Source organism: Zalophus californianus, chromosome 1, assembly GCF_009762305.2.
Source record: "Zalophus californianus isolate mZalCal1 chromosome 1, mZalCal1.pri.v2, whole genome shotgun sequence".
In the NCBI taxonomy this organism is placed as follows: domain Eukaryota; kingdom Metazoa; phylum Chordata; class Mammalia; order Carnivora; family Otariidae; genus Zalophus; species Zalophus californianus.
This window is the reverse complement of record NC_045595.1, coordinates 78,505,275-78,527,220: the sequence shown is the minus strand read 5'-3', so window position 1 is coordinate 78,527,220 and position 21,946 is coordinate 78,505,275. Positions and strand designations below refer to the sequence as shown.

The window sequence follows — 21,946 nt, the reverse complement described above, 5'->3', positions numbered from 1 at the left end:
ACTGTCAGAATAGAGGTTACTTTTGAGGCAGGAGACTCACAGTGAGGTCCAATGAGAGAAGGAGCCTCGTTCCAGAGGTGCTGCAAATGTTCTATAACTTGATGTGGCTGGTGGCTCCACAGATACATATATGTGTAAAGATTCATGAAGCCATCCATTTATAATATATGATTTATGACTGTATAAATGTAATCCCTTGATTAAAACAAAATTTAAGTAAAGGTATAATTTTCTTCTGTAAGGCTTCATTGGGGTAGAGAAATTTTTACCAAGAAAAATGACACAACCTGATTGTCATTTCTAAGATCTAATAGGAATTTTATGGTATAACAAGAATTCTATTATAAATGATGTCTTGCAGGTGTGCTAAAGATGGGGTTCTATTAATAACTGCTGGAGAATGAGAATGTAATTTGAAATGCTGAATCTTTATTAATAATGAGGCAAAGACAACTGGCCACCAGCCTACTACTTGGGAGAATAAACTATGTTGAAAATTTCTGCAACAGAAATTTCTTTCCTCTCTTGGCTTTGACATTCTCACTTATGTCTAGGGGAGCACTCACATTATCAAATAATTCCAAGACAAAAATAAAATACACTATAAACACACACACACACACACACACACTCACATACACACACAGTATTTGTATGTACTGGAGGAGCAGAGATGGGCTGGATGTATCGTCACACTATATAAATATTGGGAGATTCCTCACTCCTGTTACATCTAACATAATCTGCCTTTAAATGTTTGGGATTTTGAACTATATATCATAAGAATGGATTCTGCAATTATATTGTCATTAGAATAAAAGTAATAATCTATACTGATTCTAAATAAGTCAGAATTCAATAGCACCATACAATGGTTTAAGAGGAAAATGTATATTCTGAGTAGCAAAAAAATAATTAAGACATTAGAATAACCTGAGCTTACCACCCCTCCATGGGCAGTCAAGGCTGTGCTCCCATATGGAACTGGACTACTGAGCTTCTAGAAAATTTCACAACAAATCATCATGTGTTAATCTTACCCTTTCCTGAAACATTTTACCCAATCTTAAATATGAACTCTTATCCTAAAACGACAACTTCACATATTTCTTTCCAGCCTATGGCTATAGGAGCAGCTCATTTCTTATTTAATAATATGATGTACAACTTTTTAAAAGTCATTTTCCTTTACCTTCTCTTTAAATGTATACTTTTAGACTACTCAACCTACATGCCTTTTCCCTAACCTCAATCCCACCCCATCCAAGCTCCAGCATCCATGAGAACCTCTAAGTGGAGGTTCCCAAGTCTCTTCTAGAAGAGCCTCTCTCGAAGCCCAAAACTCCAATTTTACAACCTGAAAGTGAGCTCTTGTTCTCTTTCCACCCAACCTTATCTTTATCCTGTGTTTCCAACATCATAAACTCAAAACCTGAGCCACTGCACTAACCATATCTTTTGCTTCCCACCTCCTACCTCCAGTAGGTCTCTTTCTTCCATTCTGTCTACTTGTCCTGTCCTTCTCCTTGTGCAAAGTGCCTAGACAACATTCAGGGGCCTCCTCCTCGGTAGCACCCACCTCCAGTATGTCCACTTATCTGTCTACTCTTCATCATCATAGTTACTGTTTCCACATGCAGATCTGGCCACGTCCCCTTCTACAACCCCCTCTGGCTCTCCATTCCACATGGACTAAAACTGAGTTTTGGTATTTAAGGCCACCAACCAGTACGCTTTCATCTAATTTTCCAAACTTAAACTTCAAACCATGCTCCCACCCCTGGACCTCATGTTTGGTAATACCTCATGCATTTCCCTCCCCAAACTCAAAATATCATCAGACCTTGGAAAACAGTTTCCTTCAGTTGGAACTCTCTGCTCTCACATGTTTATTTCCAGGTCCATTTCAGGTGGAAGAGAATACAGTTTTGTGATAAGACAGCAGACTTCGACTTCAGAGTTCAAATCCTAGGGCCACCACTTTCCTATCATCAAATCTCAGGTAAATTGCTTAATGTTTCTGAGAACCTCAGTTTCCCCATCTCTATACGGAGAGAATGGTAATGGTATTGATATTATAGGATTATGGAAAGGACTTAATGAGTTAAGACATAAAAGGCATTTTACACAGGCCTTAGTACTTAACAGCCATTCATACCAACTATTGTCATCATCATCATTATTAACCTACTTGAAGAAGATCTTTCCATCTCATCAATTGGAATGAATGCCTTCCTCCCCTTTGTCCTTCCACAGTGCACTGTCCATGGCTCTAATTATACTTACCAAAATATGACAGATGTAAGAGTTATGAATGACTGCCTTCCTTATTGCACAAGGAAGAATAAATTCCATAAACAGTTATTAAGCACTAAACTACATCTTAATTATCAGTAGCTATACCTTGTGCTTTGCATCTTTCTCTTTAGTTATCCCATCGTTCACTCACATCTTCCCATTTTACAATCATGTTTAAGCCTGCAACCTGGACAATGTGTTAGGGCCCTCACTTCCCTCCTCTTCGTTATGCTAATACTCACCAAATCTTGCAGAGACTACCTCCTTAACACATTTTATAATCTGACATTCTCTGGCCCAGTTGGCCTTGATTGCCTTGGTGAATTGTTGTTCACCAAGGTTATTATAATTGTTTCTAACTAGAGGCTTTAATCCAAGTGGCTTTCCAAGACAACACTTGTGACCAGCCCTATGACAGCCCCATCACACTGTATTTGCCTCCCTATGCATCTGCATTGCCAACTAATTACCAACTTTCTTTTTTTTTTAAAGATTTTATTTACTTATTTGTCAGAGAGAGAAACACAGCGAGAGAGGGAACACAAGCAGGGACAGAGGGAGAGGGAGAAGCAGGCTTCCCGCAGAGCAGGGAGCCCGATGCGGGGCTCCATCCCAGGACCCTGGGATCATGACCTGAGCCGAAGGCAGGCGCTTAACGACTAAGCCACCCAAGCGCCCCTAAATACCAACTTTCTTGCATGAAGAGAACATATTTTGTTCGAGGCGGGTAGCTCAGTGCCTGGCACATAGTAGGCTATCAAAAAGCACATGTTGTAAATATGAATGAATGATTACATTTCATTACATCTCCACGCACTTAGATTGAACCTTTATCCTTACAAATGCCCACAATATGGATTGTAGGCCACAACATTACAGCTCTGAGGTTAAATCAAGGGGCTAGGAATTCCTCAGGGGATTTAGGAATGCTGTTCCAATAGCTTCTGGGGGAGGTACACAGGCCAGCAAGACGTGGGGAAGAAAAAGGGGGGACTGGGAAAATGGTGTATATGGATCATCTCTCTTCTCCAGGGCATGATGTCAGATCAGTTCAAAGATGATTGAGACTTCGTCCCTTGTTTTCAGGGACAACACAGTCCATGCAGAAAAAAATTCTATGATGGATGCTGTGATGCACCATCCAGATCCCCCTTCAGAGAAGAAGGACTGATTACCCAGCTACTCAGAGTGGTGCTTGTCCCAGTGGATATTTCTTTAGTTGAGGAGATCCTCATCATTCAAAGTCATACCCCTTCCCAAAGCAACCCACATCTGATGACTGGTCCATGCTGGGTATAAAGACCTACTTGGAGCAACTCTGCAGGACCATCCAGTTTTAGCCTTTTTGAGGTTGGCTGAGACCTCCATTGAGACTGGGCTGCAACTCAACTTCTGCCTCTATCCAAAGCTCCTTCCTTCTCTTTCCTACTAAGCGTATTGCTCTCAAGAACACTCTGCAGAGTAAACCACCTCCCGGCTAAATTGTGTTTCAGAATCTGCTTCCCATGCAACCTAACCTGTGACAATCAGTAACAATGAAGATGAGATGGAATTTTATAACGACATATACCATAACCCAGAGGGAAAAAACTATTGGCCTTTGGGCCAAGTTTGGTACCTAGAATTGTTTTTGTGTATACCTCTCAGTAGGTAGACATGGTAAAATATTTATCAAAATTTTTTTTCAAGTTTTGAAAATGCTGAAAGTCTGGCAATAATGGGCCAGGACTTGCATGGTACTGAGAGCTCTCACTGAGGGATGGTGAATGCTCCATTTAAATGGTGCTTACACCCTCCACTGTGCTACCGGCCATACACAGCCTTCATTCATTTCTTTTACCTGTTTAGCCCCAAGGACATTTGAGTTTGATGGGTCATGACCAATTCTAATATTCCAATTTCTAAACTCAAGGTAGGCTACCTTCTTGGTCAGCCTGTGTCCCTCAATGACTTATACCTCTCATCTGACTTTTCGCACAAAATGTAAGCCTCTTTACAGGCTGGGTCTGTGTAACTGTCACATTGGTAGCTTTCCCCCAGCAGATGCTCTAGGTGATGAACTAGCAGCTGTTCAAAGCATGCTTGTTATGCAAATAGAATTAAATAGAAGATCCCTTCACCAATCTGTGGGAAGCAGTATCTACTCTTCTAGACTTATTTTGAGGGAGACTCTGTGACTTTCTGGATGTAGAAAGATGTTTTCCTGACACACAGAAAGAAGTTCTTCTTTTCGGAAAATATGACCATTAGTGTGTTTCCAGAGTTTAAGGAGGAGTACCGGTTTTTATTGGAGTGGTTTAAAAACCTGAGGCAGTAAATAACCCGTATCACAGGCCTCATTTGCTTGGCTGAAGCCACCAGGAGCAAGCCCAGGAGGATCTGGCGATGCAGAGCAGGTCCTGGCTGTGCTGCCCACGTGCAGGTAAATGGCTGAAGTAATTGTGATCTTTGGGCAGTCAGTCAAAAACACAGAGTCAAAACTATAAAAGGGCAAGTGCTCCCACAGAGGAAAAATTATCAAGTACTGTTAGACAGGATAATAGGTGACTGCTGACATTTCACCTTTTATCATGATAGCAATACTTTGAGAAAAAGTGCAGTTAAGGTTGTCAGAATTTCATTTTAACTCCCTCTTCGAGGCTGTTAAAAATTCACTCACGCCGAAACTTGTCTTTCAGGTTCTCAGCCAGGTTTGTGCTTTGTTTTCAATCCGTTGTCTCTAATGGAATGCAAAGTGTAATGCAGGGAAAGGGGCTTTTCCCAACGATCTTTCTACAAACTGCTTCCTATCCCAGTTCGCTTTTCCTCGTTCACTCCACTCTCTGCCAAAAGGTTAGTTTTAACCACAAAAACAACACCAAAGTTGCACTCAACTGAGAGAGGATTAAAGGCTTTTGGCAGTGTTTATAAAGATAGCTGAAGCAATAAGCAATACTCAACAAGTAAGAATCTGTTCAGCGGTGTTCACTAAAGGGAGTCACAACCTTAAAAATGCTGTTAATGGCCATAACAGATGTAGTAGAATCAACAGCTAATTTTATGGCACTCGCTGAATAAAAGATAACCAATGACAGGTCAAAAATGTCTTCATAGGCATGACATAAGGTAACAATCTGGTAGAGTGACATAGGGTGGCATCGTCCCAAGGCTACATGTGTATAGTAAACCTACTGATTTTGTTTAGACTGTATGCTCTTGGCACTCAAACCTCCCCATGACCCTCTCTTCAAGCCATCTCCCACTGAGGACAAAATACTAGGGGAAAGGGAAAGACTGATGATTTATTGGTCAGTTACTATGCATAAGACAGAATGTTAAGCACTTGATAATCATAAGGTAGCGTGAAGATACCAACAGGCATGACATGATCCTGATCCCTACTCTCCTGCTGAAACATACTTTAGCTCTATTTACCTGTGCATAAATGGCTTTGAAACACTCCCATGCTTGCTTTGCTTATCTTATACTAAAGCAGCTGTCCAGCTAGACTTATTATGTTGATCAGCATATGAGATATCACCATATATAATAGAGTATTTACTTTTGCACACATCCCACCAGCTCTTTGATAGACGTGTTAGGTCTTGTATGTGCTGTCCTTCCCATTATAGTAGTCCCAGAACCTGGGAAAATGCTATAATAAGCCTTTTATTATTATAAGCATTTCTGCAATACTTTCCATTTGCAAACTGCTTAACAATCAACTCTCTTCTTTATGTTTCACAAGAAATCAGATAGCTCAACACTTGTTAGCTTTGTTTTATGGCCCTGAATCCTCAGGCCCCAAGTTCAAAGAAATCAAGGGTTATGCAGCCAGCTCAGGCTTAAGACCAACACAGCTGCTCTCTTTTTTATCCAGCCTCTCAGCCAGGCTGCCCAGCTGCTTCCCAACCCTTTTACTGAATACATATATATGTATATATTTTATTTTTAAACTCTTGGAATTAAGAAAATTATAGTAAGAATATTGGCCCCAATTCTCCATTTTTAGCATGAAAATCTCACAGCCTGGGCTTTTGCCAAGTGTTGCTGGAATAATTTTGGCAGATCCGAAATAGTCCACAGACAAGTTTCCTCAGCTGGTAGAGAAGCAAAGATGACTCTCTTTGGGGGCCATTTTGCCCAGCCTGTGTCTGTGGCAGCAAGGAGGGTGGGGGCATCCCAGCCAGAGTTGAGGTGCATTGCTCAGGCACATGGGTGACAGGAATAAAAAGGCTCAGGTGGCTCTGGCTTTCCAGTATGTGATATTTGGCCATTGTTTTAGAAGATGGGTGGTAGGGGCGCCTGGGTGGCTCAGTCAATTAAGCATCTGCCTTCTGCTCAGGTCATGATCCCAGGGTCCTGGGATCGAGCCCTGCATCAGGCTCCCTGCTCACGGGAAGCCTGTTTCTCCCTTTGCCTGCCACTTCCCCTGCTTGTGCTCTCTCTCTCTCTGTCAAATAAATAAATAAAATCTTAAAAAAAAAAAAAGAAAATGGGTGGTAAAACCTGGTCAAAGGCAAGAAGAATAACCACAGCTTAGCTTTGGGAAAGGTCTTGTGAAGAGATGTCCCTCTCTCTGGAGTCAGGCTGTTTTGCCTACCATTCTTGAATAATGCCGTCATCCCATATTTGTGGCAATAAAAACTTTTATTATCACACATCATCATTTCATCATCTCTGTGAGACTTATTATTAAATTTTTGTTAAGCTTTGTTTTTAAACTGTAATTTTGTGGCTCCATAGTTTATATGCAATAATTGCTCAAAATATTTCATTTGTAAATTATGCTAAGTGCTGCTAATATTTCTGTGAGTATCAAGAATCCTCTCAACTTAGAATGTATGTATGAACAGGGTATCCATTTCCATTCTATTTCCAAATCTAATTAGTTGCTAGCATTCTGTTTATTCCTCTTTAAAGAGCTGATTGAGTCAGCTGGTTTATCCCCCATCTTCAAAAACAAATACTTCCTCCTCTTTGTACTCTCATTTTTCCCAAATACATTTGCATCATCATCTCAACCACCATCATCATAACCAACATTAGCTGAGCCCTTTCTATATGCCAGGCATTGTCCTGACAATGTTACACGTGCTGATTTCTCTTTGTAGTAGTCATGGGAATTATTATGATCCCTCTTTTCCAGATGTGGATACTGCGGTGCAGAGAGGTTAAAAAATCCATACAAGAGCAGTCAGATTGGAATTGGGACACACGCAGTCTGGCTCCAAAGCCAAGCTCCTTACCATGCTGTTCTATGGCCCCCTTGGGTAGCCTGCTGAAGACGCCACCATTTCCAAAGCACTTTTATTTGCATCTTTTCACTTGATCCTTACAATCACACAAGATTTTGTTTAAACTGGAAACCCCCATTTTATTTTCTCCAAGCCTAGGGATATTATATAATACTTTATTATTGTTGAATTTATTGAAGCTTTGACTATTTTTTCCAAATGTAAATTCTAGATTTGAGAATTAATTCTAGATTTAATCTAAAGTTACACTATGGACTTCTCCATCTAAAAAAGTTAAAGTTATGATCAACTGTAAAGCATCCTCAAATTATTCGCCATGGCTTCTTTTTCCCATTATAAAGTCCTACATTTTTCAAAGGGATGTGCTCAACTCCAACAGAAATGGAGTATATTTAAATGTGTCTTAAGTTATAACAGACTGCATTTCAAAATCAAATAGTTTAGCATTTACATATTTATAGTTATATGAGTAACTTTTGTACTTATATGTCCAGATTTATATATTCCGGGCCAAATTCCAAAAAAGGATTTTGAGGTTTGGAATATATACTGCTATATACTGCTTGGGATTTATATATACCTCTGTTCTCCTCTCTTAATGTAGAGAGTAAGTAGTTTATTCTACTTTTTAATACCTCTACTTATATCCACAGTGTTTCTAAAAAGGACATATATGATAATGTGGCCTAGTAAAAATAAGTGTGAAATTCCTTATTGGATTATTGTTTCTTAAGTTTCTTATTGAATTATTGTTTCTTTTCAGGCTTACTCATTTACACTTCTCCAATTTGTTCTTCTCCATTTTTGACACATCACCATTAAGGGAATTCTGAGTGTTCTGTAGATAGCAACTGAACTAAAATTCCAAAAGAATACAAATAATACAGATGCATACATTGCTCTTGGGGCAGAATCCTCCCATGCCTGTTATTTTACTGATGACCTCCCTCCATTACAGGGAGGCCCATGGAAGAAAAGATCAGTATTTTCCTCATCATACAGAGGCAGTGGAAGTGTTAGAGAGGATTACATACCCCAGGTCACTTGAAGAAGCAAGCCAAGTTTTATGCCTCCTTATAACTTCCTCTGTACAAGGCCTCACACACTTGTCATGGTAAATGTTCCCTCCTACTGACAGTCACATGAATACTCCTGCTGAACAATTAGTCTCTCCAAAAAGAATGTTAGGCAAACTTGGGCTTAATTTCAGCTTTGTGGCCCATAAATACCTGCATAAACAAGCTCTACAGGCACCTGGGGAAGGTTAGTGTGCAGACCAAGGTCATAACACACTCTAGTGCTTAACCTAACCAAATGATACAAACCAAGAAAGCTTTTCCAAAAACAGGCAGCTGCATTTCACCTTTGCATATTCAGACCAAAGAAAATAAATACCTGCTGTTTCAAACAGCTGGGTAGTTCGCTGGAATGCTGATGAATCACCAAAGTCATGGACAGTAGTGATGTTTTTCTTAGGGTGGCAGGAACACCCCATGAGGTGAGGTCCTATACCCTGCCAAGAAACAAGGGCCTTCAGACCACTGAAGGAACAGAATGATAGAGGAGAGGGATCTGACATGTCAAATTGTAAGTCCAACCTTCATTTTGGCTAATAGTCCTTTTAGTTCTTTAGGTTCAAGGCCCGAAAAATGAATTTTAAAACTGGGAGTGCACCATATCTTTGGTATTAAAAGGGAGAGGGAAAATAACATACGTTAACTCCCAACTCAAGGCAGGGATTTTACACTTATCTCAATTTATCCAACGATGACCATTAATAGATATTTTTAGATTCCCATAACACAGAAGAGAAAGATGAGGCTCAAAGAAGTTAGATACTTTGCTGAAAATTACCCAGATTGTGTGGTAGAGTCAGGATTTGAACCCAGGCTTATGAGATTCTGTGCCCATTTTCCTTGTTGCCTTCTTGGGATAAAAAGGTATTTGCCTGGGGGATTTATGAGAAGTGATAGAAGTTTCAATATGATCCCCCAAAGCATACCTTAACTTGCCTTCCTTAAGCTCAGCAGTATAGAAAGATATTTGTCTTGCATGTTCCCTTCCTAGACAAGCACACAGAAGCCATTTGGGGCAGATGAACCCGCCTGCACAATAATCAGCACTTTTAGAGCTGAAGAGAGGGAAGGAACTTGACTTGTTCCTAAACTTGCACTCTCAGTCTGGCGACTTGACAGATAGGGGTTTCCTTGCTTATTGGTGGAACTGTTCCCAATCTTATCTACCAACCCCCATAGCAGCACAGCACAGAACTTTGGGTCTGGATGGTATAACTTTCTTCTTTGGATTATATTTCACTCAAGGGCTTTCTGGAGGGATGGTTTATCTGCTGTTTTCCCGAGCATTTGCAGACAAAACAATTTCCTCACATTCTTGGAAATAATTTACTTATAATTTTCAGGGAGTCTCCTTCTTTCATTCAAATAGGTAAGAGCACAAAGCAATCAAACATGATCAATAGCACCATGGCATTTAGCTAGACATTTCCTGACTTAGAGGTCACATACTACAGTTTAAGTGTGTGTGTGTATGTTAGCACACAAAGGTGAAGACAACTCCTTCAGAAACCTTCAGTGATTGATACCACTCTTCATCTAATTTCTAAGTACTCCCCCCCCCACCTCCTACTACCCATTAGGGAGACCTCAGCATATTGATCAGAGGCTGTGTAAATGCGGTCTTTAGTAGTTCCAAGTGTGTGTTTAGAATTTCAACCAGTGTATAGGCTCCCTGGGGGAGAGCAGGAAGAAGCTGGAACTCTCTGGCAATTCATCTTTAGCATAGATGGCTCATATGCCATGCCCCATGAAGTTTATCACACAGCTGACTTTGAGCAAGATGTTCACTAACCATCAGTAAAGAGATTATTTTAAAAACTCGCTCTAGGATAACCACATACAAAGGAAAAAAGTTGGACCTTTCCTCACACTGTACCCAGAAAAATTAACTCAAAGCAGATTATAGACCTAAATGTAGAGCTAAAACTGTAAAACACTTAGAAGAAAATGTAGGAGAGAATTTTCATTACCTTGGGTTATGCAAAGCCTTTTTGGATAGAATGCCAAAAGCACTAGCAACAGAATAACAATAAATTGGGTTTTATCAAAATTGAAAACTTTTCTTCTTCAGTGGAGACCTTCAAGAAAGTGAAAAGACAACCCACAGAATGGAAGAAAATATTTGCAAATCATATTTTTTATAAAGAACTTGTATCTAGAATATATATATATATATATAAATTTTTACAACTCAATAACAATAAAACAAATAACTGAATTAGAAAGTGGGCAAGGATTTAAATAAACATTTCTCCCAAGAGGATATACAAATGGACAATAAGCACATGCAAAGATGCTCAACTTCTTTAGCTATGACGGAAATGTAAAGCAAAACCACAGAGATACCATTTTACACCCACTAGAATGGCTATCATCAAAAAGATAGATAACAACAAGTGTTGACAAGGATGTGGAGAAACTGGAACCCTCAGACACTGATGAGGAAGGGAAAATGACACAGTTACTTTGGAAAAGTCTAACAGTTACTTGAAAGTTAGGCACAAAATTAGCATATAAACCAGTAATTCTACTTCTAGATATATACCCAAGAGAAATGAAAACATATGTACATGCTAAATCTTGTACAAAATGTCTGTAGCAGCATTATTCATAATGGTCAAAATTTAGAACAACTCAAATATCCACCAACAGGTGAATGGATAAACAAGATATGTTATTACCCATGCTATGGAATATTATTTGGTAATAAAAATGAAGTACTGATATATGCTCTAATATGTATGAGCCCTAAAAACATGCCATGAGACTGCAGTTGTTCACAAAAGGCTATAGATTATATGATCCATTTTCATGAAATATCTAGAATAGGCAAATCTATAGAGACAGAAAGTAGGTTAGTGGTGGCCTAGGGCTGGGGTGGGAGTGGGGGAGAAGTGGGGAGTGTCTCCTAACGGATTTCTTTTTGGGGTGGTGGAAATGTTGTAAAACTGACTGTGGGATGGTGGAACAACTCTGTGAATGTACTCAAAACCACTGAATTGTACAATTTATATGGGTGAATTGGATACTATGTGAATTATATCTCAACAAAGCTGTTAAATATCTAAAAAGAAACCTCAGTTCAAACCTTGGTTCTTAGCCCTGGCTGCTCCTTAAAACCACCTGGGAGGACTTCTAAAATCCCAATGCCCAGGCCAATCCCTAAACCAATTACATCAGAATCTCTCTGGGCAGGACCCAGTATTTTTTGCTTTCTCTGCCCAGGTGATTCCAAGGTGCAGCCAAAGGTGCAAACATTGAGTTTCCTGCTAAGGGGTAAAATGCCATAATACTCACTTCTCCTTATACGTGTTTCTGCCTAGTGTCTTGTTGGATGACATGTCAACTTAAACACTTGTAAGGAGTTATCACTATGATGTTAATTGGCACCTTTAGGGTCCCTCTCCAGAAGAGACAGACATAAGAAGATACCGAATGGGTGGCCTCCTCTCCTGGAGGTCACTGAAGGGGGACATTATACTCTACTCAATGGATACTTGAACTTCTGATGTTCTTTTTCTTCACAGGTAAACTGTGTATTTAGGCTTCTATAGCTCTTATTTTGGAATCTTGGTAAAGTAGTGTTCAAAAAGGTGTTTTGAAATAAAATGCATAGAACTAAACCACTTACCTAATTACTTGAGGAGTTTCACTTTGGTTCTTTTCATCTAAAATCCCACAGTTTCAAAGCATTAATTTATTGCTGAAATAGTTCAATCCATTGGATAGGAAGAACTTATAAACAGAACCTGGGACTGCTGTTTTTCTTGTTATCAGTGCCAGATCTAATGTCCAATAGCACTCCCTTAAAAAAAATCTATCAATTGTTTCTTTCCTATCCTTAAGCATAACTATGAGTCAAAACACTGGTTTATATGATCCAAAAAATAAAAATGACATGTTCCACAATTTAGAAGTTAGGAGTCAGGACGGCAGTTAGAATTCAACATAGGTCATGATGAGCACCAGGTGTTGTATGAAGTGTGGAATCATTACATCATATACCTGAAACTAATATTATACCATATGTTAACTAACTGGAATTTAAATTAAAACTTAAAAAAGAACAGAGGGAAAAAAAGTATTCAACAGTCACTTTCAATTTTATGAAGGAAAAAGACTAGCTAAATATTTTAAAACATTTAGATACTGTTAATATAATTAAAAGCTGCTATCAAGTTTTAAATAGAATTTATTAACTGAGGGCAAAAAAACAGCATTTGGGAAGATGATGAACACTGGATTTGTAAAAGGAAAAAAAATAGTGTTTGAGGATTGGTTTGGCATTTTTGATGCTTTGAAATCAGACACTCAGGAATGGCCCATCAAAGCAATTTATTATCTTGGATGTGATATGTAAATTGGTCATTTCATTGCCTAGGGATTTGTTCTACATTTCTGAAAGTAGACTCATAATATAAAACCACATCCAGCCATCAGTGGGTACACAGAAACACTTTCTCTGTCTCTTTTGCTCTTTCATCCTTTGGCACGCAATAATGAATAAACGAAGAAAGCATATGTCTATTGCAATCACAGAGTAATTTTTATCAATATTAATGTGCACAATGAAGCCAGTTCTTGCATGAATGTGCATTTTAGCACATTCAGCAAGTCTCCTTTTATATGGAATAGATCTCTCATCATTTAGGGTGGCTATTCTACTTTCAAAGGTGAAGGAGAGCTCATTTGGTCAAAACACAGCAGCTGCTGGAGGAGCAGAAGTCATCTCTCTAGTCTATCAGCTATTGTAATTGTAGCTTCTCCAGAGGCATAAAGATTGACAGCAAAATTGACACAAGTATCCTCTATATTGTACTATAACTGATTATGTGGCAATGACAAGAATGATGTGGAATGGAGAGACTGAAAATACCTAGTGACAAATACCAGGAATTAACCCTTATGTGTCAAAAAATGGGATCGAACATGACTTTACAAAGATTCCAAGATACGAATCAGAGTAGCCTACATACACAGTTTACCTGTGAAGAGAGGAAACCAGAAATTCACATAGCCACCCAGGAGAGCATAATGTCCCTCCTCGGGATAAGGTAGGGCAAGGAGGCATTGACAAAGGAAAATGCAGACAATAAAAACTCAGTTCATTGAAAATAAGCACAAAATTCCACACATAAATTTTTGTTGAATTTTGCTCCTCTCGGTCTACCCAAAAGGTACAATGGTGGCAAAAACGACCAATTTGAGGTTATGACTCATTTTTCCAGCTGAAGGACACAACGGTAAGAAATGTATCATCAAAAGGCGGGACCTGTTACATAATTTGGTGCTGAGCAAAATGAAAACGCAGGGACCTTGTTCAAAAATTATGAAGAATTTCAAGATGGCAAGCACAGGTTGCTGTCCATGCAGTCAGCCCTGCCAACAGGTTAGGAATAGGGAGGCAGTATCTGCCTAACCTATACCTGGGTCTGCTCTTTTCTAGATAGTTTAGCTTCTCTTGGCAGAACACACATATACACAGACTCTACAGCTTAGGAATGATCCTGTGTCATTTTCTCATTTATGGAAACCAACACCCAGAGAAACTAAATGACTTGTCTAAGGTCATGAGTTGAATGACAGAGCCAGCACTAAATCCCAGGTAGCCTGACTCCCACACTGACATTCTTTCCCCTGTACCATGCTACTGGTCTCCAATTTAAATGTAAATAATTAGGAAATACTAACTACAAAAAAGGGGGCGGAGAGGGGAGGATATTACCTCATCAGAACTTCCTTTTCAACTCTTCTGTGCAAATAATAAAATGCGGTCTAAAAATCCATTTCAAATTCCTTTTCTGAGTCAACTCTTCCACGTCCTAGGGAAAAGATATCAATCATATGACAGCTTCAGATACTGAAGCAAATTACCTTTGCCACGACCTCACTTGAGCCCTTGGAGTTAACGATCACAAACCAAGGTGGTTATTAGTGGATGGTTATGAGGCAATGCGTTAGTAAACTAATCAGTGTTCCTTTACAAATATTTAAAATAATTCTGAGATAATTTGAACTTTAACACTGAGTTAGCCAAACGCATTTGTAATCTGAACCCAAGGTTCTAGTAAGTTACTGCCTTTTGGATGTCCTTCAACGGGAGGGACATTTTTAGAAAGATTAGCACTTGAGTGGAAACAGAGACTGACATTTTCAACATAAACATGAGACTGGAGTTTTGTTTTTTTTTTTTTTTTTGTACAATACAAAATGCATGTGTCTTCCTCATTCAGGTGTATGTGTAAATTTAGTACATCAAAATGTCTGGTGCAAGAACACTGTTGTTAAAAGATACTGTACAAATCAAATATAAAGGAAGCTTTAAAAGCTTATGAAAAACATTCAAGCAGGTGATGAAAGAGTTCAAGGTAGGCTGGCAAACAGCATGATGCAATAAAAAAACCCCACTGTTCCGAAAGGCAAAAGACACCTGTCAACCCCTCTCAACAAGGCACGGGGATTAGGGCCAGATAGATCTCCGGTTCAAATCCCAGCTTCACATATATTTTGCTTCTGTAAGCTGTGGTTAATTCATCTGCAAAATGGGGTTGATACGAAAGCCAAACAGCTAGATCAGATGCTTTCTAGATGCCTCAGTGATCTCTGAAATCTACGATGCACAATCCTTTAATTATATCTTATTGATTTGCCCCTCAGAATTTTTACTGGGTGGGGTTTAAAATTAGTTTTGCATATCCAACGCTTTCCATAATTTTACAGTCTGTAGGTAGCAACAGGGAAAAACAAAATATTCTCTGGCTTGGATAAATTTTGGCATAATTATAGGTCTGGTGTGTGGAAAATGAGGGCCGCATGAAAATGGTGCAGAGACATGAGTAACCCAAAGAGTCTGAGGCTACAGCACTTACATCTCATTAACCACCAATTACCGTATTTATAATTTAACACAAAAAGGAAAAACACAAATGGGGTTTTGAAAAAATCTCTTTTATCTAGACTTCAGTTAATACTTGGCTGCGACAGGCAGAATTAATTCAATAGGTTGAGAAAGGGAGTAGTTAGATTGGGAAATAAAAACACTTTTTGATAACATGTGAGGCTATAAAAATGGCTTGGCTGAATCTATTAACCAAAGATAAATAATACCCTGCAGGAGGAAAAGAAACAGCTTTTTCTGGATCATAAGGTCCGGCATGTTTTTAAAGACCTTGCTTTCACTAAAAATATAACATATCCAGTTTAAAGAGACATTTTTTAAATACATGATTTCATAACACTTTCGTATCTGAAATCTTGTCTCTGGTCTGGCAACACCATGTTCAAGACTTTCATCAAAACATGGGGAGAAAAACAGTTCTTATTTATTTGTGTGATTTCATTATTAATCTTCCTATTATTGCTATCTGTTATTACTATTGCTATTCTTATTACCACTAGTAATGCTGTTACTACTACTGCACCCACATCTGCATTTCTAAATGAACATCTGATGGGAATTCTAGTGAATAACATTTTTCCCCCCTTCGGTAGGTAAATATTTACTTTCATAAGTAGCTACAAAACAGTTTTCCAAAGTGAATGAATGTACTCTTTACCCTCTCATCAGCAATATATGAGAATTCAAATTCCTCAGCATTCTCATTGAAACTTGGTGTTATCCTTTTTCTTTATTTAGCCCATTCCAGAAAACATTGAGTGGTTTCTTTTTTTTCTTTTTGCTTTATTTTATTTTTTAAATTTAAATCCAATTAATTAACATATAATGTAATATTGGTTTCAGAGGTAGAGGCCAGAGATTCATCAGTCTTATATAATACCCAGTGCTCATTACATCACGTGCCCTCCTCAATGTCCATCACCCAGTTACACCGTACCCCCACCCCACTCCCCTTCAGCAACCCTCAGTTTGTTTCCTATGATTAAGAGTCTCTTATGGTTTGTCTCCCTCTCTGATAACATTTTATTGCTCAGCCCCTGAGTCTCAGGCTGGCTCTCTCTGGTGAGTCTATTTATTGTCTCTATTTCAGTGCAGTCCATGGGCCAGAAGCTTCATCACCTGGAAGCTTATTACAAATGCAACCCATGAATCCAAAGCTCTGGGGTTGGGGGCCAGGAATATGTGTCTTAACAAGCTCACCCAAAGATTCTGATGCTCAAATTTGCAGAGGAAGTTGACCCAAATGCCAGGGAACAGAGGAAGGAGGGATGGGAGAGAACTGAGGAGGAACACCTGGAGCCACCACCTGCAGACTTGACCTTGTCTGTTTTAGGGCAGGCTGCCAATGCCAAGGAGAAGCAAGCAAAGTCTGGGATAGGTTTGCAGGAAACAGAGTTCCTTCCCACCCCAGGATGTGGTTACAGAAGCTCCTGCCTTCAGCTTCCAGCTTCCAGGAAGAGAGGCACCACCAGAACTTCCCCCAGCCATTGCTTGTCTCTTTTGCCTGCCAAATATTAAAATGGACAAGACTCCTTATTTTTCATTAACACAGGCAAGTCTGATGGAATCAGCTACGGTTTCTGAATTAGTATTTCTTAAGGTGTGAGGTTTATGCATTTCAGGGACTCGTTGATCCCCAGTCCCACCAAATCAAAATCTCTGGGGGTTTCAGGAGGCTTTAAAAATCACTCCTACGCTGTGTCAAATTTGGGTACTGTTGTTTTATTTTTTTGGCCTCACTTGACACTTAGTTTAGGATGAGGTTTCAGAATATATGCTCTCATCCATCTGTCTGTCTTCCCTCCCCTCTTTCTTTCCTTCTGTAATAACATGTTCTCAGTAACACAAGAAAATTTAAAACACACACACACAAAGAAGAAAAAACTACCTGTACTTCCATCACCATTTTGATACAGTTAGATAAAATAACATGTATCAATGAAATAAAATTAGGACATAAAATGGTTACATAATATCCATGAATAGATACCACAATATATTTTTGTCACCTATTATTAAACATCTAGAAGCTTTTGTTTAGATTTTCTACTTTATAAATAATCATAAGCAACTTTGTAAAAAAAAAACAACTTTGTACTCATTCCTGGCCAAATGACCTTCATGGTCAATTCTTGGAATTTCTGATTCAAAAATTGTCTTTCCTTAGAATGCCTGACACACATTGACAAACTGCACCTAGAGAAGAGAGTACCCGTTAAGAATCATATTAGGTTGCAAATTGGTAAAGCCATGTTAAAGGCAATTTCATAATCTAGATATGGAAAACTGAGTGTGTGTGTATATATATATATATATATATACACACTGTGTATATATATGTGTGTGTGTGTGTATATATATATATATATATATATATATTTTTTTTTTTAGACCTGGAAAGTCCACATCATGGTATACAACCTAAAGTGACTTTTTTTTAAGATTTTTTTTATTTGAGAGAGAGAGAGAAAGAGTGTGCATACACGAGTAGGGGGAGGGGTAGAGGGTTAGAGAGGGGAAGCTGACTCCCTGCTGAGGAGCCCAATATGGGGCTTGATTGCATGACCCTGAGATCATGACCTGAACCAAAACCAAGAGTTGGATGCTTAGTCAACTGAGCCACCCAGGTGCCCCTAGATGACTCTTGATTAAGGAAATATTCACAATAGTAAAAAGTTGGAAATAACCTAAATATCCATCAATGTAGGAACAAAGGGATAAATATAACACAGCAGTTAAAATATATGAACTAGAGGGGCACCTGGGTGTCTCATTAAAAAAACTAAAAAAAAATATATGAACTAGATCTACATGTATCAACCTCGATCTATCTCAAAAACGTAATGGCATAATGTTACATGCAAAAATCTTGGTCAAAGCACACATACAGGATGGAATTATTTATGTAAAAATTTAAAATTATTTGTTTTTTCCACCATGTTGACATTTGCGCTGATGGTGCAAAATCAGTGGTGGGTAAACCTGTGGCAACTTAGCATGGCTGGAGGCAGCGGCACCAGTCGCATGAACAGCCACTGTGCCTTTCATGGCATGCTCACTATAGTCTGAGCAAAATCAAAAAAGCCAGTTTCATTCAACAGTGTCTTTAATGAAGTAATAAAAATGATTTTACTTAAATCTCAACACTAGAACACTTTAAAAAAATATTCTGCATGACAAAATAGTATGAATATAGCACTTCTATTGCATATGAAAATATGATGATTGAATTGTGAACTGAACTACCTGCTTTCTTCATAGAACATCATTTTTTTCTTAAAAGAATGAGTAAGAGACAAATTATGGTTATCCAGACCTGGGTGTTTGGCCGACTTTTTCTCAAAAGTGAATGAAGAAACAACAGACAGCAATTTTTGTCAGTGATAAAATTTCAAGCTTTCAAATGAAAATTAGAACTTTGGTAAACTTGTATCCACCACAGAGGGCTTGACAATTTCCTAATATCTAAAGACTTTTCTGAGATAGGTGGAAATGTAGTAAATAGAATCTTGAATATTGTATGACAAAATGTATCTACATCTGGAAGATCTGCATTACTCATTGAACCAATTTTTTCTAAATGGTCAGTGCATGATGTTACAAGACCATGCCTGAATAAAATACCCACTCAAACTGTAAGATAAATGAACAAATTTTAATGTAACGAAACACAGAAAGTTCAGTGATATGATTTTAGATTCCACATTATAACTACCTGTTTAGAAACTACCAGTTGACAGGGTACCTGGGTGGCTCAGTTGGTTTGACTCAGGTCATGATCCCAGAGCGCTGGGATCAAGCCCCACGTTGGGCTCCCTCTCAGCTTCTCCCTCTCCCTCTGCCTGCTGCTTCCCCTGCATGTTCTCTCTCACTCTCTCTCAAATAAATAAATAAAATCTAAAAAAAAAAAAAAAGAAAGAAACTACCACTTGTTGAATTTTGGTGTACTATCAAAGCAGAATTTTTGGTTATCAGAAAAAGCTATTAAGATACTCTTCCCTTTTCCAACTATATAACCGTTTGAAGATTGATTTTCTTCATATACTTCACCAAAAAGCATGGCACAACAGAATGAATTCAGAAGCAGGTATGAGAATCCAGCTGTCTTCTTTCAGGCAAGACATTAATTTTTTGTAATTTTACATTACAAAAATGTAAAACAATGTCACTCTTCTCAATAATTTCTTTTTCTTTAGAAAATGTAGTCAAAAATATTACGTTAACACATAAAGAGTTTATATTGCTATTTAAATGAATTACAACTATTTTAAATGTTTATGTTTTAATTTCTAATGTAAATATAAACATTAACAGACAAAAGTTCTTTGAGGTTCTCAATAATTTAAAGAATGAACTCAAACAATTTGAAAACTGCCAATGGAGGGAGAGGATACACAGAACCTCTTATATTATTTTCTACACTTTTCCCTATGTATATAGCTAAAGACAAAAGAGTAAAAAAGTCTACAAGCAGCATGGCTATGCATGAGCCCATATCCTTACCAAACCTAGGAATTATCATTAAAGAAACAAACTTTGTGAATTTGAGAGTAAAAAGATGTTATGTCATGATTTTAATTTGTCCCTCTTTCATTGTGTGAGTTTGAACAATTTTACATATGTTACTGTTGATGTTAATTTTTTGTGGGTTGTCCTATTTGTATTCATTTATTTACTTGTTCTTTCAACATGTATTTGTTGAGCATTTTATTTATTACCATCTTACTTCTAGGTAGACATAGCATATAGTCCTAGAAAGTCTATTGCAGGAGTTGGCACACTGTGGTCTGTGGCTCGTTTTGTCTCACTTTCTATTTTTGTAAATAAAGTTTTATTGGAATACAGTCATACCTATTTCTTTATGCATTGTCTATGGTTGCTTTTGTGCTACAAGGGCAGAGTTGAGTAATTGTAACAAAACTGTGGTCACAGCCCGCAAAGCCAAAAGTATTTACTATTTGTCCTTTACAGAAAAGGTTTGCTAGCCTTTGGTCTTGTGGATTCTATAGGAATACTGTTTCGTTCATATTTGTAAGATTGCTTTATATATATATAAAAACCTTGGGACGCCTGGGGGGCTCAGTCAGTTAAGTGTCTGCCTTTGGCTCAGGTCATGATCCCAGGGTCCTGGGATCGAGCCCTGCATCAGGCTCCCTGCTCCACAGAGAGTCTGCTTCTCCCTCTCCCACTCCCTCTGCTTGTGTTCCCTCTCTCGCTGTCTCTCTCTCTGTCAGATAAATAAATAAAATCTTTAAAAAAAAATCTTGTCTTACAGATTTTTCCCATCATGTTTATAATCTTTTCATTTTGTTTGTGGTTTTTCTTCATTGCATAGAGTATCACATTTTATGTTGAAACTTGATCAAATCTTTTCTTTTAATATAATTGTTCTTAACGTTTTGGGAGCATTGATTTTTAAATAAGTTATTGGCTATTTTTGCTTTTCAATTTACTTCGCATGAATTTTTAAATTATTTTGTCACATTATTAAAAGAATCCCTTGGTGATTCTTATTTTAGATGCATTCAGTGGTTGGATTACATTGAGGGAGAATTTAATGCCTAAAATATTGATTCTTTTTGTTGAGAAGTACAGAATATTTCCCTGTTAAATATCATCTTCTTCCAAATTATTTTATATTTTTTTCAAGGTAATCTTACACATTTTTTGGTAGTCTTATCCACTTATTTTTATATTTATTCTTAGTTATTTTTATTTTAGGGTTGCTATTGTGATGTGTGGGTTTTTTCTGCTTATTATTTAATTGATTAGGGCTAATAAGTACTTTATTTTTATGTATTTATTTTTGTAAGGAGCGTAGTGAAAAATTTTGTAATACAAAAGTCTTGACCGTTTTATAAGAGATTCTTTTTTTTTTTTTTTTTTAAAGATTTTCTTTATTTATTCATGAGAGAGAGAGGGAGAGAGAGAGAGAGAGAGAAGCAGGCTCCCAAGGAGCAGGAGGCCCGATGCGGGACTCGATCCCAGGACCCTGGGATCATGACCTGAGCCGAAGGCAGATGCTTAACCATCTGAGCCACCCAGGCGCCCAAAAGTCTTGACCGTTTTAATAGCTTTTTTTTTCAATTGGTTCTCTTAAATTTTCAATATAGACAAGTGGTGGTTTTTTTACTTCCCCTTTCTAATAACCTTATCTAATTTTTTCCTTGTCAATAAACTTGTAATCCTCTTCTTGTTTCTCAGTTTAATGAAAATACATACTGAATTTTACAAATGAAAAATTTAGTCTTTGTTTCAAATAAAAAATCTTTATCATTTTAAACAGACTTCATGTTTCATTAAGAATTTTCATCAGCAGTGTATATTAAATCAAGTTCTTTTTGAACATAGAATGATAAATTTTTTCTCATTTAACCATTAATAAGATGAATTATGACAATAGACTAATAGTAAAATTTCTTATGTCCTTAAGAACC

The 21,946-nt window shown here is 37.9% G+C and overlaps 1 protein-coding gene across 10 annotated transcripts in view; it reads right to left on the bottom strand.

Annotated features, from left to right (window-relative positions):
- The window catches only part of THRB (thyroid hormone receptor beta), a 376,102-nt gene that overhangs the window by 261,700 nt on the left and 92,456 nt on the right, over positions 1 to 21,946 (bottom strand). For 3 of the 10 annotated variants that reach the window (XM_027584826.1, XM_027584825.2, XM_027584824.2), the window contains one exon: positions 14,337 to 14,433. The exons of the other annotated variants lie outside the window; for them this stretch is intronic. The gene's annotated coding sequence lies outside the window, so the exon portion shown is untranslated. The remainder of the gene's footprint in view (positions 1 to 14,336; positions 14,434 to 21,946) is intronic. 10 annotated transcript variants of the gene reach the window in all.